The following is a 16638-nucleotide window of genomic DNA, read 5'->3' on the forward strand; positions in this document are numbered from 1 at the left end:
AAATACAAATCAAAACCATACTATTATTTTTTAGCTATTAGATTAGCAAACATTCAAGTTTGATAATAGTCTGTTGGTGAGACTGTGAGGGAAACAGGTATTCTTATACATTTTTGGTGAGGATATAAATTTGTATAACCCTATGGAAGGCAATTTGGCAATATATCTGCAAAATTACCATAACATAGACTGATCTAGCAGTCCTGTCTCTGGGAATTTATCCTGTTATGTGGTATGGAGCGCTTTTGTTTTTTAAAAGTGAAAGATTGGAAAAAACACAAATGTCTACCCATGTGGGCTGGTTTAATGAACTACAGAACATTCATACAATGGAATTGACTGGAACTATAAAAAAAATTGAAGACACTCTCTGTGTTGAATATGGAAGAATCTCCAAGTTATACTCCCCCGCATTTTTATTGAGACATAATTGACATATAACATTGTATTAGTTTAAGGTGTACAACATACTGATTTGATATATGTACACATTGCAAAATGATCACCACAATAGGTTTAGTTAGCATTCATCACCTTGTCTAGTTACAAATTTCTTTTTCTTGTGATAAGAGCTTTTAAGATTTACCCTCTTAGCAGCTTTCAAATATACAATACAGTTTTGTTAACTATAGTCATCATGCTGTTCATTAGAGCCCCAGAACTTACTTTTCTTATAACTGGAAGTTTGTACCTTTTGACCCCCTTCATCCATTTCCCCCACCCCCTACACCTCGTCTCTGGCAATCACTAATCTATTCTTTGCTTTTATGAATTCAATTTTTTTAGATTCTACATATAAGTGAGATCATATGGTATTTGTCTGTCTTATCTCACCTTAGCGTAATGCCCTCAAGGTTAATCTGTGTTGTTGCAAATGGTAGAATTTCCTTCTTTTTAATGGCTGAATAGTATTCCATTGTGTAGGAATATATATATATACATATATACACACCACATTTTCTTTATGCTTTCATCAACTTACATTATTAAATGAAAAAAAGCAAGGTTAATATCAGACTGTATAGTATGTTATCTTTTGCATAATAAAACGCAAATATTGTTGTATTTGATTTGCATAAACAACACCTGGAAGGATAAATAAGAAACTAAGAAAAATGGTTATGAGGGGAGGTAGCTGTGCAGGATGTGGGAAGTGGATAGGTAGGGAATGGGGTGAGATTAAGACTATGCATTATCTTTTTACACTGAAATAAATATTGAACTGTGTCATCATACTAACTTTTTATGAAATTAAATGAAAAGAAATAGAAGAAAACTTCATTAAGGAGCACTTGATTGTTTAATTCACTAGACATTCAATAAATAGTTACTGAGCATCTATCATGTGGCAGACACTGTTCTGGGAACTGCACCCAGAAGATAGCACCAGGTCAGGGAAGTTGTGATCTAAAGCTAAAGAATCTGTGATTGTCTTCAGTCACATAAACCACTCTTCAAATGCCACATCTTCCATTATGCTTGTCTAACAATTTTCTCTCACCCCATCTGGTTTCATATTCATGACCTCAACGTGGTAAAAATATCCCCCAGGCCATTCACATCTAGTAACAATTTAATGTTTGTATTCTTCTCTGTGGATGTTGTCTGTATATATTTTCATATCTTGGTTGTCTTTCTTTTTGAGTGTGTTGTTCAAAGTGGTTGGAAGAATATGATATTAAAAGTTCAAGGCTTATGGACAGTGAGAAAAATAGACAACAATCTCAGTGAGTTTACATTCTAGAGGTGGTCAGGGAAAGGCATTTTAAGGAGGTGATATTTGAGCACAGACATGAAAGATGTGAGGGAGTGTGCCTTGTTGGTATCTGGGGTTATGCTTATAGGTTCATAGTAATCATTATTCTGCAGCCTTCAAAAAGATTGTGAAACATTACACATGTACACACACTCACACACACACACATACTTTTACGCTTATTTATGAATATGATACCACTGCCAAATGGCTGTGTCCTATTGCTGGCATATCTGGTAATGATGACAGGTTTGAGTGGAGCAAACCGTCTATGGTCTCCTTGCTCTGATCCCCCATAACCGGGGACACAATAGACATTCGCTCCGCCTTTGGCTCAGATTAATGGGTAAACCGCTGGTCATGGGGGCTTTATTCTCCTTTCAAATGAAGCTAAATGGTACATTAAATTAAAGCCCTCAACTTTTAACATCCTATTCTACCAACAAGATTAAATAACACACTAAAAAAGAAAGACAACCAAGATGGGAAAACATACAGAGAACATCCATGGAGAAGAACATAACATTAAATTACTACTAGAACTGAATGGTCTGGGGAATGTTTTTACCATGTTGAGGTCATGGATTTAAGACTGGAGTGGAGGAGAGAAAACTGTCGGGTGGCATTTGAAGAGTGGTTGACATGTTTGAAGATACAAACTCTCTAGCTTTAGATCACGACTCACATGCTCTGCTGCCTGTGTCCTGGGCTCCTCCAGCACCTGTGCTCTCTTTTATCCCTGCTCGGACTGCATTTTTCCTTTTTTGTAATTGTTTACTAGGTGGTGAGCTCCTTTGAGGGGAGTACTGTACAGATTTTCTCAATATCTCTAGCACCAAGCACAGTCCTGAAATTTAGAAGGCTCTTAATAAGTGTTTGTTGAAAGACTGATAGAGACATGCCCTGTGAAGCAAGAAACCAGATAACACTGTAGATATCTCTGTGGTTTGGGGGATTTGGAGTCCAAAGAACAAGCTTTGTTTTCCAGTTAGGTGGGCCTATGGACTGCTGTGTATTTTCTATAACTGTTAAGATTTCCTTCTCCCAGTTAGCCTGCACTCTGCATGCACACACAAGGCAGCTGGCTCAGCACACCCAACTGTTCCCTGTCAGCTTTAGGCTCACCCATCAGTCTGTCCCAGTTGCCCACACCCTGCGATCTGACAGTAATCCAATCTCCTTCCTTAGATTTCTCTGATCGCCTGCCCTGTGTTCTCCTCACCTCTGTCCCTTGCTGTCTGAGCTGCTCAGACTTCAGCAGCCATGTGGGACTAAAGCAAAAGTGAGTTCATCCGCAGAGCATCTGCCTAGGCAGCCAAGTTCTCCAGGTCTGAATAAAATGACCCAATCTATTTGGTATTCGCTGGGCAGTCACACAGGGACATGTCCATTCTGGGACGTTCCTCACAGGGCAGATGCTGCCTCAGCCAGATTTACTAAATGTCCTTGAATGGGGCTCCTGGTGGGAGGCATGGGCAGTCAAAGTCCACCTTCCACACCCCCCCCCACAACCCCTCATGCTACTAACCACTAGTTTTGCCTTAATAATGAATTCCAACAGGAATTTCTATTCTCAGTTCCATTTGGATTCTTTGCAAATTGAAATTCTTCACCTGGTCTATAGCTGCAAATTTAAAAGACTCAAAATTGTGGCTTTCACAGACAACGGACTATTTTATTTCTAGGGGGTAAAGAATTGGCACTGGCTAATGAGTTATATTCCAAAGCACAATGCCCTCTGATTGTGTATTATATATTAGCACTCTGGGCCTGAAAGAGACAATTGTGTAATGTTTGCCCATTAATTGAGAATAATCATCTCAGCTGTACAGTATTGCATACCAGCCAAGCTTGTCATTCTCATATCCAACAGCTTTTAATTGTTGTGTTGCCCTTTAATGGCAACCTTTCTCAGAGTTTGGAGAACAAAAACAGAGACCTACCTAAATATCAGCTCCTTCCCACCCTGAGAGAAAAGAAGCCATTTAGATGGAAAAGATTTGAGTTTTCTAATCCCCAGAGAGTGATCATGCCTTAGCAATTTCCATTATCCATCAAGACTAAATGCTACAACCATGGGATTGCTTCTTCCTAATAAAGTTAGACAAGAAAAGGGCTTGCATAATTATACAGTGAACTGGAGACTAAATGAGAAGAAATGCCTTTAAAATCATTTTCAGGACCCTTGTGAATGCAAGAGATAGAAAATCTGACTCAAACTCTCTTAAGCAAAAATTTTTATTGGCTCACATAACTGAAAGGTCCTGGAATGGAATTGCTTCAGCATGTCTGGAATCCAGGTCTCCAAAATATCTTCACGATTTCGTCCCAGGCTCTTCACATCTTGGCTCTTTCCTTTATTGCTGCATTCTCGTTAGAGCCCCCTTCTCCTCTACCAAGATGGCAGCCAGCAGCTCAGCTCTAAGATCACTGCTCTAGTGGAAGTCCCAAGATTGAATCTCATTGGACCAACTTGGGTCATGGTCCTCATTCTGAACCAATCATGATGGCCAAGAGGAATGGCGTATGCTGATTGGCCAGGCTTTGATCATGCTCACCCCGGAGATGAAAGGCAGAGTCAAATTCATCTGCCAGAACCACGTGAACTAGCAGTAGAAGGTGGTAGTGAAGCCCTAAGGAAAAACGGGCAGTGTTACCAGAAGAATGGGACTGGATGCTGAACAAGAACAGCTGAGGTACTGTACTTTCATCTCAACTTCAAGAATGAATGTCTTTGTAGGTTGGTAATTTAAACCTCATATTTTCTCCTAGAACCCTGTCTGTAATAAAGACGACCATTTACCGAGTGCCAGACCTTGTGCGGAGTGTTTTACACATATCCTCTCGTTTAATCATTATGACTACCCTAACAGGAAGGTTTGGTTGGCCCCCTTACAAATAAAGGAATGGAGGCACAGGGAGATTAAGTGACATGCTATAAGCCACACAGCTATTAAGGAGTGAGTCATTATTCAACCCTGGCCTAACTCCAAAGCCCATGCTTATTCTCCTTTTATGTGTTTCCCAAACTTGCCCGTTTATAAGACTTGCTGGAGTGATTATTAAAAATACAGGGTCTCAAGCTCCCGCTCCCCCCAAGATTCTGATTCAATAAGTCTAGGCTAAAGTCTGAGAATCTCTGTTAGCACGCATGCTCAGTGATTCTTATGATCAGACTAGTTTGAAAATGCACAATATTGTGCTGTCTCCCACGGGTTAAACTGTGCCAATGGCCAGTGTACAATGCTGGTCCCTTTTCCTGTCCTCTCCCTTTCCCCACAGAGGGTCTGAGGGAGTTGCTTTAGCTGCTGAGCATGCTCAATCCGCTCTCTAGAGCAATTGTCTCCAAAGATGGGGTGTGTAAGAGGTTCCACTGGTGTATGGGGAGGTGACATTTTTTTCCATTTCCAATTAATTTTTATCTTAAAAAAAAAGAAATGCAGCTTTACTAAAATTTGATATCCAAATTGACGCTGGCATTCTCCCTCAACTGTGAGCCCTGGGCCATCTATGGTAACTGAGGTGTCCTAAGAAGGGCGTGAGTGTCCCACAATGTAGAGGGAGAATGGTACCCCAATCCTTTGCTAGCTTCCAGGCAATCGAGACCTTGTCTGTACTTAAGTGGAATTATAGATTATATCCAGTCTCCTGTGCCCCAAAGTCACCGGGCTCAGATGGTTTTAGAGACAAGTTTCAAAATCATCAACAAACATACAATCCTTATATTATGTAGCTGTTTCAGATGATATAAAAGGAGGAAAGCTACCCAGATCTGTTAATGAAGTTAGTATAACTTTGATACCAAAGCAGATGAGGACAAAACAAGAAAATTTTCTATCACCCTGAAGAATGTAGACACAAGGTACCTAAATAAAGTAATAGCAAATTTAATTCAACAGTATATTAAAAATAACAAGTACTTCAAATAAATAGGATCCAGGGGATATAGTCATGAAGTTTCATTATTTTCCTCTTGCTATTGTCCTTGTAAGGTGAATTGTAGGGCTAGTTCTTTCTTGCCCTTGAATAAATGAAAAATCTTTGACTTTTCTGGCTAATCCAAGTAAAAAGTCCTCTGGCCATGACAAATACTCTCAGTTTATGAAATAAGATGCACAGTCCCACATAGCTTACCATCATCCCCAACCTGAGTCTGCACAAGGTGGAAAGCTTGCAATGGGTGTGGCCAGCATAGTATTTATCTTATTCATCTCTTTCCCTCGGCTAGATTTTCTCCTCCTCATGCACTGATTAGGTGATCTCCCATTCCTGTGGGATTGAAGCAGGGGAAGGGAGAGAGGGCAATAGGAAAGATCCTACATGCTCAGCACTGTTATGAGTTGGCATCAGAATACCCTGGGCTGGGCAGAAGTTTAAAGCTGACTTTTTCTATCATGGAGCTCTTCTGTGGGCCTTTTTTAAGACCTCCTATTTCTGGGCATCTCTCGCTTGCAATTTTGTTCATGTAGGAGAATGCATTTTTCTACCTGGTTACTTAGATTCCTCCCATAGCAACTCTTGTTCTTTATAGAAGCTAGCCCTCTTAAGTGGATTTAAAGTTATCCCACAAAGGCAAATACTCTCTTTCTTATGGCCCACAACTGGCCCATGGGAAATATCTCCATACTTTGCTCAAATAAATTCTGGGAATGTGGGATCTTCCTAATGTGTCCCTTTGCTCTGCCATCAGAACAGCTACCAGCCAGTGACCATCATTTAGATTTCTCAGGTATTAGACACAGTCTACACTGTCCTGCAAGCTCTATGATACTCTACGGAAAAGCAAGGGGCCAAGAACCCAGATTCCATTTTAAAAAAAGAAGATGGTGGGACTTCTTCTATCAGATGTGAAGACATTTTAAAATGTCTTAGAAATTATTAAATAGTGGGATGGTGCAAGAATTGGAAAATAAATCAATGGAACAGGATAGGAAGCCCAGAAACACACTTTTATATATCTGGACACTCAATATGTGATAAAGATAGAATTACAAATCAATAGCAAAATAATGACTGTTTATTTGATAAATGGTGCTTGAAAAGTAATTATCCATATGGAAAAAACCAAAATTGGATCTTTCTCTTGCATCACAGGTGGGTTGAAATCTTACTCAAAAACTCACTTTATAAAGTTAGAAGAAAATATAGGTCTTTATGACCTTGTGTATAGAAAGATTTCTTAGACTTTATACCAAAACCCCAAACTACATAGGAAAAATAAGGATAAATTTTTATTACAATATGTGAACATTAAATTTTCTGCAATGACAAAAAACACCATAAACAAAGTAAAAAAACAAATTACAGACATTTGGGAAAATATATTTACAATGCAAAATCTGATGAAGAAATATTATCCAGAATATAGAAAGAACCCCTACAAGCCAATGATGATGATGATGATAATAATAATAGCCAGGTACTATCCTAAGCATTTGAGATATGTTAACTCATTTAATCTTTACTATGTCCCTGTGAGATAAGTATTTATTATCCTCATTTTACAGATGAAGAAACAGGCACAGAAAGGGGTAGATAACTTGCTTATAGTTGCATAGCTAGTGTGGTGGAGCTGAGTTTGAGCCTAAGAGTCTGGCTCCAGTTCCTGTGGTCTTAACCACTGTGTTTGCTCTCAAACTCAATAGAACAACCATCCCAAGAAGCCAACACACATTTAAGAAGAATCTCAATCTCACTAGCAATCAGGGAAGTGCAAATTAAAATACCAAGGAGAAATCACCTCACACCGATAAGTTGGACAAAATAGTAAGTATGAAATTACCAAGTTTGAGTGAGGATATAGGAAGAAAATGGGACCTTGTGTACACTGCTGGTGGAAGTATAAATCTGCACAACCATTTTGGAGAGCAATTTGGCAAAAGCTGGTACATTTGAAGGTGCTCATACCATATGACCCAGCAGTTTCATATTTAGAAATATATCCTAAAGAAATTCTCATACTGTGCACAGGAAAATGTGTTCAAGGATACTCAGTGTAGTATTGTTTGTAATAGCAAAATTTGAAAACCTAAGTATTGTCAACAGGAGAAAAGATTGTGGATGGAATAACATGCAGTCGTTAAGATGAACCAGCAATATATCTACCAATATGAGTAAATATAAAAAATATAGTATTGTGTGGGGAAAAAAAACTGGTGGAAATAAGATGCACAGAGTGTAATACCATTCTATAAATTTAAACATCTGCAAAACAATACCATTTAATATGCATGTATACAAAAAATATAGTAAAAGAATGAAAACTTGAACAAGAATGATAAATAATATATTCATAGTAGTGTTTACCTCAAACAGAAAAAGAAGGGCAATGAGGTCAGGGAGATGTCCACACAGGAAGTCTCAATTATGTTTGCAATGCTTAATTAAAAAAAATCCTGAGGCAGGTCTCTAAATACCACTTCCCTTGGTGAAATGGCTGATTCCAAGTCTGAGGCAAGAAATCTATATGATGAGCCATGGACAACTTGTTTTGCAAGGAAACTGTCCCAGACTATTTGAGGTCATGTCAACACAATACAGGAACCACTTTGAAGGGGCTCCCACTGGCCAAAGAGGGGTAATTTCTGCATAAAAAACAATAATAATTACAATGGATTAAAATCTGTCAAAAATATAAAAACCAAGAGTTCATTATGATACCTAAAAACAAACAAAACAAAACAAAAACCTTAACTAATAGCTTTGCCATTGGATGCTAGGGTAATAATTTATTATTCTGAAAATGAATAAATAGTGAGACAGTTTATTTTAACTTTCCTATGCCAACTATATTTCAGGATAACTAAATATTTGATAAAAATACTCTATAGAGAAGAATTTCAACTAATAAATGCAGAAGGAACGATACAATTTAAAAAATGCATCATTTTCAATAGGTTTGGAAGATGGTGGCTTAGGAGAACTCTGAACTCACCTCCTTTCATGGACACAACAAATTTACAACTACCCTTGGAACAATTACCTCCAAGAGAGAACAGGAAACTGGATAAAAGGAACCCTCACAACAAGGGACAGCTCTAACTGTGGTGGAAGAGGCAGAAATACCTTTCTGGAGAAGAAAAAGCCACATTCTAGCCATGATGCTTCATGGCTGGAAGCAATCTTAAGGTAGGAAGCTTTTCCTGGAGGAGTGAGGGATTGAGAGGGAGAGCTTTGCTACAGTAAGTGGCTTTTGAACTCAGCACAACTGAGATGAGTGTCATAATATCTGGCTTTGCTGGCTATTAATAACAATAGGGAAAGCCCCAGAAAAGCTATGGAACATAAGAGAAAGAAAAGCCTACTCTTAAAGGGCCCATGCACAAATTCACCCATTCTGGCATGCAACACAAAATCACCAGAAAGAAAGATGTACAGTCCTTTGGTGAAAGAGACTCACTTGATAGGCTCTGGTTGCTTCTCAGGGAAGCAGAAGGTGGCTGGGACCACCTCCCCAGGGACTGAGACATTGGCAGCAGCCATTACTGTGACCTAGTACAGGGATGCTGACACAGATGCTGGCAGACGCCATTGGAGTTCTTCCCCTGGCCTCTTAGCTCAGGGATCTGTCCCACCCACTAGAGTACCAATTTAATCCAGCTCAATCAGGGCAGGCAGCCCACCCTAGGGACTGGTCCCTCCCACCACCAAGCCCTTGGGCAACTTGTGGGCCTGCATAGATGGGGTGTGTGGGACCTCTGCAGTGGGGTGAGTGGGTATGCTTCAGCAGGGTGGGGTGTACATACAGGGCAGGATTGTGTTGACCATGTGTGTGGGCCTGTGGGTGGTAGGGCCTGTCAGTTGTAGCAGACTTGTGCTTCTCAAACAGCCACATAGGGGATCTGCCCACCTTCCAATGCCTGAAACATTTGTGTGCTGCCCTGCCTGAGGCCAGCTGCACCCAGCTGCACTTCTGAGAGAGCTCATAACAGCCTTGCAGGACAGAGGCCTAAAGCAATTGTGAGCCCCCGAGCCTAACAACCAGCCATGCTGGGGGCCTACTCACTTAACAGAAAACAGCAGCAGGTGTGTGCTATTAGAACTTGCAGCCAACCATGCTGGGGCTTCTCCCACCCAATAAAGTGACAAAAAGGGACCACAGTAGCCATATGCAGCTGAGCCTTACAACCAACCAGCCATGGGGACAGCCTAGCCTTCCTGTGTACCTGCCGCAACAGAAGGACACACATAGCCCCCACAGGGGATACTACTGGAACATTTGGAACTGGTGATGAGAAGGAAGCACATTGCTGGGCCTCATAAGGCATCTCTTACATAAGGCCACTTCCCCAAATTGGGAGATGTAGCTGTTCTACCTAATACATAGACATAAACACAGAGAAATAGGCAAAGTGAGGAGACAAAGGAATATGTTCCAAATAAGGAACAGGATAAATCCCTGAGAAGAGCTAAACAAAACAGAGGTAGACAATCTACCTGATAAAGAGTACAAACTAATAGTAATAAGGATACTCACTGGTCTTGGGAGAAGAATAGATGAACTCAGTGAGAACAACAACAGTGAGAACTTCAACAAAGAATTGAAAATATAAAAAAGAACCAATCAGAACTGAAGAATACAATAATGGAAATGAAAAAATCCGCTAGAGGGACTCAATAGCAGAGTAGATGATACAGAAGAATGGATCAGTGAACTGAAGAAAAAGGTAGAGGAAATCACTAAGCAGAACAGAAAAAAGAAAAAAGAATTAAAATGAACGAGGACAGCCTAAGAGACCTCTGGGACAACATCAAGCATATTAACATCTGTGTTATATGTGTCCCAGAAGGAGAAGAGAGAGATAAAGGGGCAGAGAATCTATTTGAAAAAATCATAGTTGAAAACTTTCCTAACATAATGAAGGAAACAGATATCCAGGTACAGGAAGCTCAGGGAGCACTAAACAAGATAAGCCCAAAGAGGCCCACACCAAGGCACATTATAATTAAAATGTCCAAAATTAAAGTAAAAGAGAAATCCTAAAAACTGCAAGAGAAAGGCAACAAGTGACATACAAAGGAAACCGCATAAGGCTATCAGCTGACTTCTCAGCAGAAACCTTACAGGCTACAAGGGAGTGGCCTGATATATTCAAAGTGCTCACAAGAAAAAACCTACAGCCAAGAATACTCTACCCAGCAAGGTCATCATTCAGAATAGAAGCAGAGATAAAAGTTTCCCAGACAAGCAAAAACTAAATAAGTTTATCACCAATAAACCAGCCTTACAAGAAATGTTAAAGGGATTTATTTAAATAGAAAGAAAAGACCACAAATAGGAGTAAGAAAATTATCAAAAGAAAATAAAATCACTGGTAAAGGCAAATATACAGTAAAGGTAGCAGGTCAACCACCTGTGAAACTAATACGAAAGTCAAAAGCCAAAAGTGCTAAAATTATCTATTTCCATGATAAGAGGTTAACAGATACATACACACACAAAAGAGGTTAAATGTGATGTCAAAAACATAAAATTCAGGGAGAGGGGAGTAAAAGAGTAGGGCTTTTAGCAAGAGGTCAAACTTAAGGGACCGTCAACTTAATATAGATTGCTATTTACATGGGTTATTATATATGAACCTCATAGTAATCACAAAACAAAGACCTATAATAAATACACAAAAAATTAAGAGAAAGGAACCCAAACATAATACTAAAGAAAGCAATCAAACCACAAGGGAAGAGAGCAAGAGAAGAAGAAAGGAACAGAGAAGAACTACTAAAACATCCAGAAAAAAGTAAGAAAATGGCAATAAGTACATTCTTATCACTAGCTACTTTAAATGTCACTGGACTAAATGTGCCAGTCAAAAGACATAGGGTGGCCGAAAAAACAAGGCCCATTTATATGCTGCATACAAGAGACACATTTCAGACCTGAAGACACTCACAAACTGAAAGTGAAGGGATGGAAAAAGATACTCCATGCAAATGGCAATGAAAAGAAAGCTGGGGCAGCAATACTTATATCAGACAAAGTAGACTTTAAAACAGAAACTGTAACAAGAGGTAAGGGAATAATGATAAAGGGAACAATCCAACAAGAGGACATAGCACTTGTAAATATCTATGCACCCAACATAGGAGCACTTAAATATGTGAAGCATTAACAGACATGAAAGGAGAAATAGACAGCAACACCATAATGGTAGGGGACTTTAACACTCCACTTACACCAATGGACAGATCATCCAAACAGAAGATCAATAAGGAAACATTGACCATAAGTGACACATTAGACCAGATGGACTTAGTAGGTATATACAGAACATTCCATCCAAAATCCACAGAATACAAATTCTTTTTGAATGCACATGGGACATTCTCCAGGATGGATCACATATTAGACCACTAAACAATTCTCAGTAAATTTAAGAATATTGAAATAATACCAAGCATCTTTTCTGACCACAACTAGAAACTAGAAATCAACTACAAGAAGAAAGCTGGAAAAGCTACAAATATGTGGAGATTAAACAAAATCCTACTGAACAACTATTGGGTCAATGAATAAATGAAAGGAGAAATGAAAGAATACCTGGAGACAAATGAAAATGAAAATACAACATGTCAAAATTTATGGGAAACAGCAAAGGCAATACTAAGAGGGAAGGTTATAGCAACACAGGCCTACCTCAACAAACAAGAAAAATCCCAAATAAACAATCCAACAGTGCACCTAACGTAACTGGAAAAAGAAGAACAAACAAAGCCCACAATCAGTAGAAGGAAGGAAATAATAAAAATCAGCGTGGAAATAAATGAAATAGAGACTAAAAAAAAAAAATAGAAAAAAATTAATGAAACTAAGACCTGGTTCTTTGATAAAGTAAACATGATTGACAAACTTTTAGCTAGACTCAGCAAGCGAAAAAGAGAGAAGCCTCAAATATGTGAAATCAGAAATGAAAGAGGAGAAATTACAATGGACACCTCACAAATACAAAAGATTACAAAAGAATACTATGAAAAGCTATATGCCAACAAATTACATAATCTAGAAGAAATGGATAAATTCTTATAATCATACAACCTTCCAAAACTGAATCAAGAAGAAATAGAGAATTTGAATAGATTAATCACCAGTAAGAAGATTGAAACAGTAATCAAAAACCTCTTCCAAAATAAAAGTCCAGGACCAGATGACTTCTGTGGTGAATTCTACCAAACATTCAAAGAACATTTAATACCTATCCTTCTCAAACTCTTCCAAAAAATTCAAGAGGAGGGAAAACTTCCTAACTCATTCTACAAGGTCAACATTACCCTGATACCAAAACCAGACAAGGATGAGACAAAAAAAGAAAATTACAGGCCAATATCACTGATGAACGTTCACGCAAAAATCCTTAACAAAATACTAGCAAATAAAATGGGATAATACATTAAAAGGATCATACACTATGATCAAGTAGGATTTATTCCAGGGATGCAGGGATGGTTCAACATCCACAAATCAGTCAACATGATACAAGATGAACATTAGCAAAATGAAGAATAAAAATCACATGATCATCTCAACAGATGCAAGGAAAGCATTTGACAAGATACAGCATCCATTTATGATAAAAACCCTGAATAAAAAGGGGTTTGGAAGGAAAATACCTCAACATAATTAAGGCCATATATGACAAACACACAGCTAATATTATTCTCAGCAGAGAAAACTGAAAGCTATCCATTTAAGAACAGGAACCAGACAAGGATGCCCACTCTCACCACTCTTATTTAACATAGTATTGGAAGTCATAGCCAGAGCAATCAGGCAAGAAAATTGATAAAAGGAATTCAAATTGGAAAGGAAGAAGTAAAACTGTCACTATGTGCAGATGACATGATTTCATGTAAAGAAAACCCTAAGAATCCACCAAAACATATTAGAAATAATAATTGAATACAGTAAAGTTGCAGGACACAAAATCAACACAAAAATCAGTTTCATTTCTTTTTTTTTTTTTTAAAGATTGGCACCTGAGCTAACAACTGTTGCCAATATGCTTCTTTTTTTCCTGCTTTTTTTCTCTCCCCAACCCCCCCAGTACATAGTTGTACATTTTTCTTTTTTCAGTTGTGGGTCTCAGTTCCATTTCTATACGCTAACAATTAAGTAGCAGAAAGAGAAATTGAGAATACAATCCCATGTATAATTACAACAAAAAGAATAAAATACCTAGGAATAAATTTAACTGAGGAGGTGAAAGAACTGTACACTGAAAACAGTAAACATTGTGGAAAGAAATTAAAGAAGACAAATAAATGGATAGATATTCCATGCTCTTGGATTGGAAGAATTAAGATAGTTAAAATGTCCATACTTCCTAAAGCAATCTACAGATTCAATGCAATCCCTATCAAAGTTCCAATGATGTTTTTCCAAGAAATAGAACAAATAATCCTAAAATTTATTTGGAACAATGAAAGACCCTGAATAGCCAAAGGAATCCTGAGAAAAAAGAACAAAGCTTTAGGTATCACATTCTCTGATTTCAAAATATACTGCAAAGCTATAGTAACCAAAACAGCATCGTGTTGGCACAAAAACAGACACACAGATCAATGGAACAGAATCAAGCCCAGAAATAAACCCATGCATCTCTGGACAGCTAATTTTCAACAAGAGAACCCAGAACATACGATGGAGAAAAGAAAGTCTCTTCAATAAATGGTGTTGGGAAACCTGGACAGCCACATGCAAAAGAATGAAAGTAGACCATTATATTACTCTATGCACAAAAATTAACTAAAAATGGATTAAAGACTTGAATGTAGGACCTGAAACCATAAAAATTCTAGAAGAAAACACAGGCAGTACACTCTTCGACATTGGTCTTGGCAGTATATTTTCAAATACCATGTCTACTCAGACAAGGGAAACAAAAGAAAAAATAAACAAATGGGACCACATCAAACTAAAAATCTTCTGCACAGCAAAGGAAACCATCAACAAAATGAAAAGACAACCTAACAATTGAGAAGATATTTACAAACCATATATCTGATAAGGGGTTAATATCCAAAATATATAAAGAACTCAAACATCTCAACAACAAAAAACAAACAACCCAGTTAAAAAATGGCCAAAAGATTGGGGCTGGCCTCGTGGGCGAGTGGTTGAGTTTGTGTGCTCTGCTTTGGCGACCCAGCCTTTTGCCGGTTCAGGTCCTGGGTGCAGATATGGCACTGCTCATCGGGGGGTGCTGGGGCAGCACCCCACATGCCACAGCTAGAAGGACCCACAACTAAAAATATGCAACTATGTGCTGCGGGGCTTTGGGGAGAAAAGGAAAAATAAAATCTTTAAAAAAAAAATGGCCAAAAGATCTGAACGGACCTTTCTCCAAAGAAGATAGACAGATAGCCAACAGGCACATGAAAAGATGTTCAACATCACTAATTATTAGGGAAATGCAAGTCAAAACTACAATGAGATATCACCTCACTCCCATCAGAATGGCTATAATTAACAAGACAAGAAATAACAAATGTTGGAGAGGATGTGGAGAAAAGGGAACTCTCAAATACTGCTGGTGGAAATGTAAACTAGTGCAGCCACTATGGAAAACAGTATGGAGATTCCTCAAAAAATTAAGAATAGAACTACCGTGTGATCCAGCTATTCTGCTGCTGGGTATTTATCCAAAGAACATGAAAACACTAATGAGGAAAGATATATGCACCCCTATGTTCATTGCTGCATTAGTCACAATAGCCAAGACTTGGAAACAACCTAAGTGCCCACCGAGGGACAAATGGATAAAGAAATTATGGTATATCATCCCTGGATTTTGGCACCAAAGAATAAAAAAAAAGAAGACGTGGTATATATACACAATGGAATACTACTCAACTATAGAAAAAGATGAAATCTCGCCATTTGTGACAAATGGATGGAACTTTATGATATTATGGTAAATGAAATAAGTCAGACAGAGAAAGTCAAATACCATATGATCTCACTCCTAAATCGAAGATAAAAATAACAACAACAACAACAAACACATAGATACAGAGATTAGATTGGTGGTTACCAGAGGGGAAGGTTACCAGAAGAACAGAGGGTGAAAAGGGTGACTAGGCACGTGTGCATGTTAGTAGATGGTAATTAGTCTCTGGGTGGTGAACATGATATAATCTACACAGAAATCAAAATATAATGATGTACATCTGAAATTTATATAATGTTACATACCAATGTTACAAAAAACATAAAATGCATCATTTGCAACCTCTAATGAAATAATTGATCTAGGCAACATTAATTAATGAGGCTAAAACTATTAAGCTGAAATTTTGATGGGGAACATTGTAATGAAAGGGTCAGGCTGACACCACCTATGCTGTGTGATCAACCTTAGCCTTCCTAAAAGCGGGACAGCCCAGACATGTGCCTTTTATCATGTTTCTGGCCTAAACATCTTTTATGATGTTTCTTTCCTAAAAAGTGGAACCCAATTCTAATCAAATCTTTAGAACTGCTACTAGTTTGTAGGAAATATGAGGGATGGAAGAACTAATGAAATGACAAGGATACAATTGGCTAAATCCGAAAGGTGGTACATTCTCTAGGAAAAACGACCCAGTTTCTCCAACACATGGGCATTATGCTCCAATAAAAATGGCACTAGAGAAAAAGGGAGGATGAGTTATTATAGGATAAAATAAACTGAGAAGAGATATCAACCAAATGCATTGTGAGGCTCTTGTTTGGATCCCGATTTGAACAAGTCCACAATAAAAAGATGTATTTGAGAAAGTCAAGGAAATATGCATAGGGATTGGTAGGCGAGGACATTAAGGAATTATTGTTATTTTTGTTAAGTGTGATGAAGTCATGATGATTATGTTTAAAAATGTTCTTAACATTATGATAAGGACACTCTAGA

This window comes from Equus przewalskii, chromosome 6, assembly GCF_037783145.1.
Source record: "Equus przewalskii isolate Varuska chromosome 6, EquPr2, whole genome shotgun sequence".
NCBI lineage: Eukaryota > Metazoa > Chordata > Mammalia > Perissodactyla > Equidae > Equus > Equus przewalskii.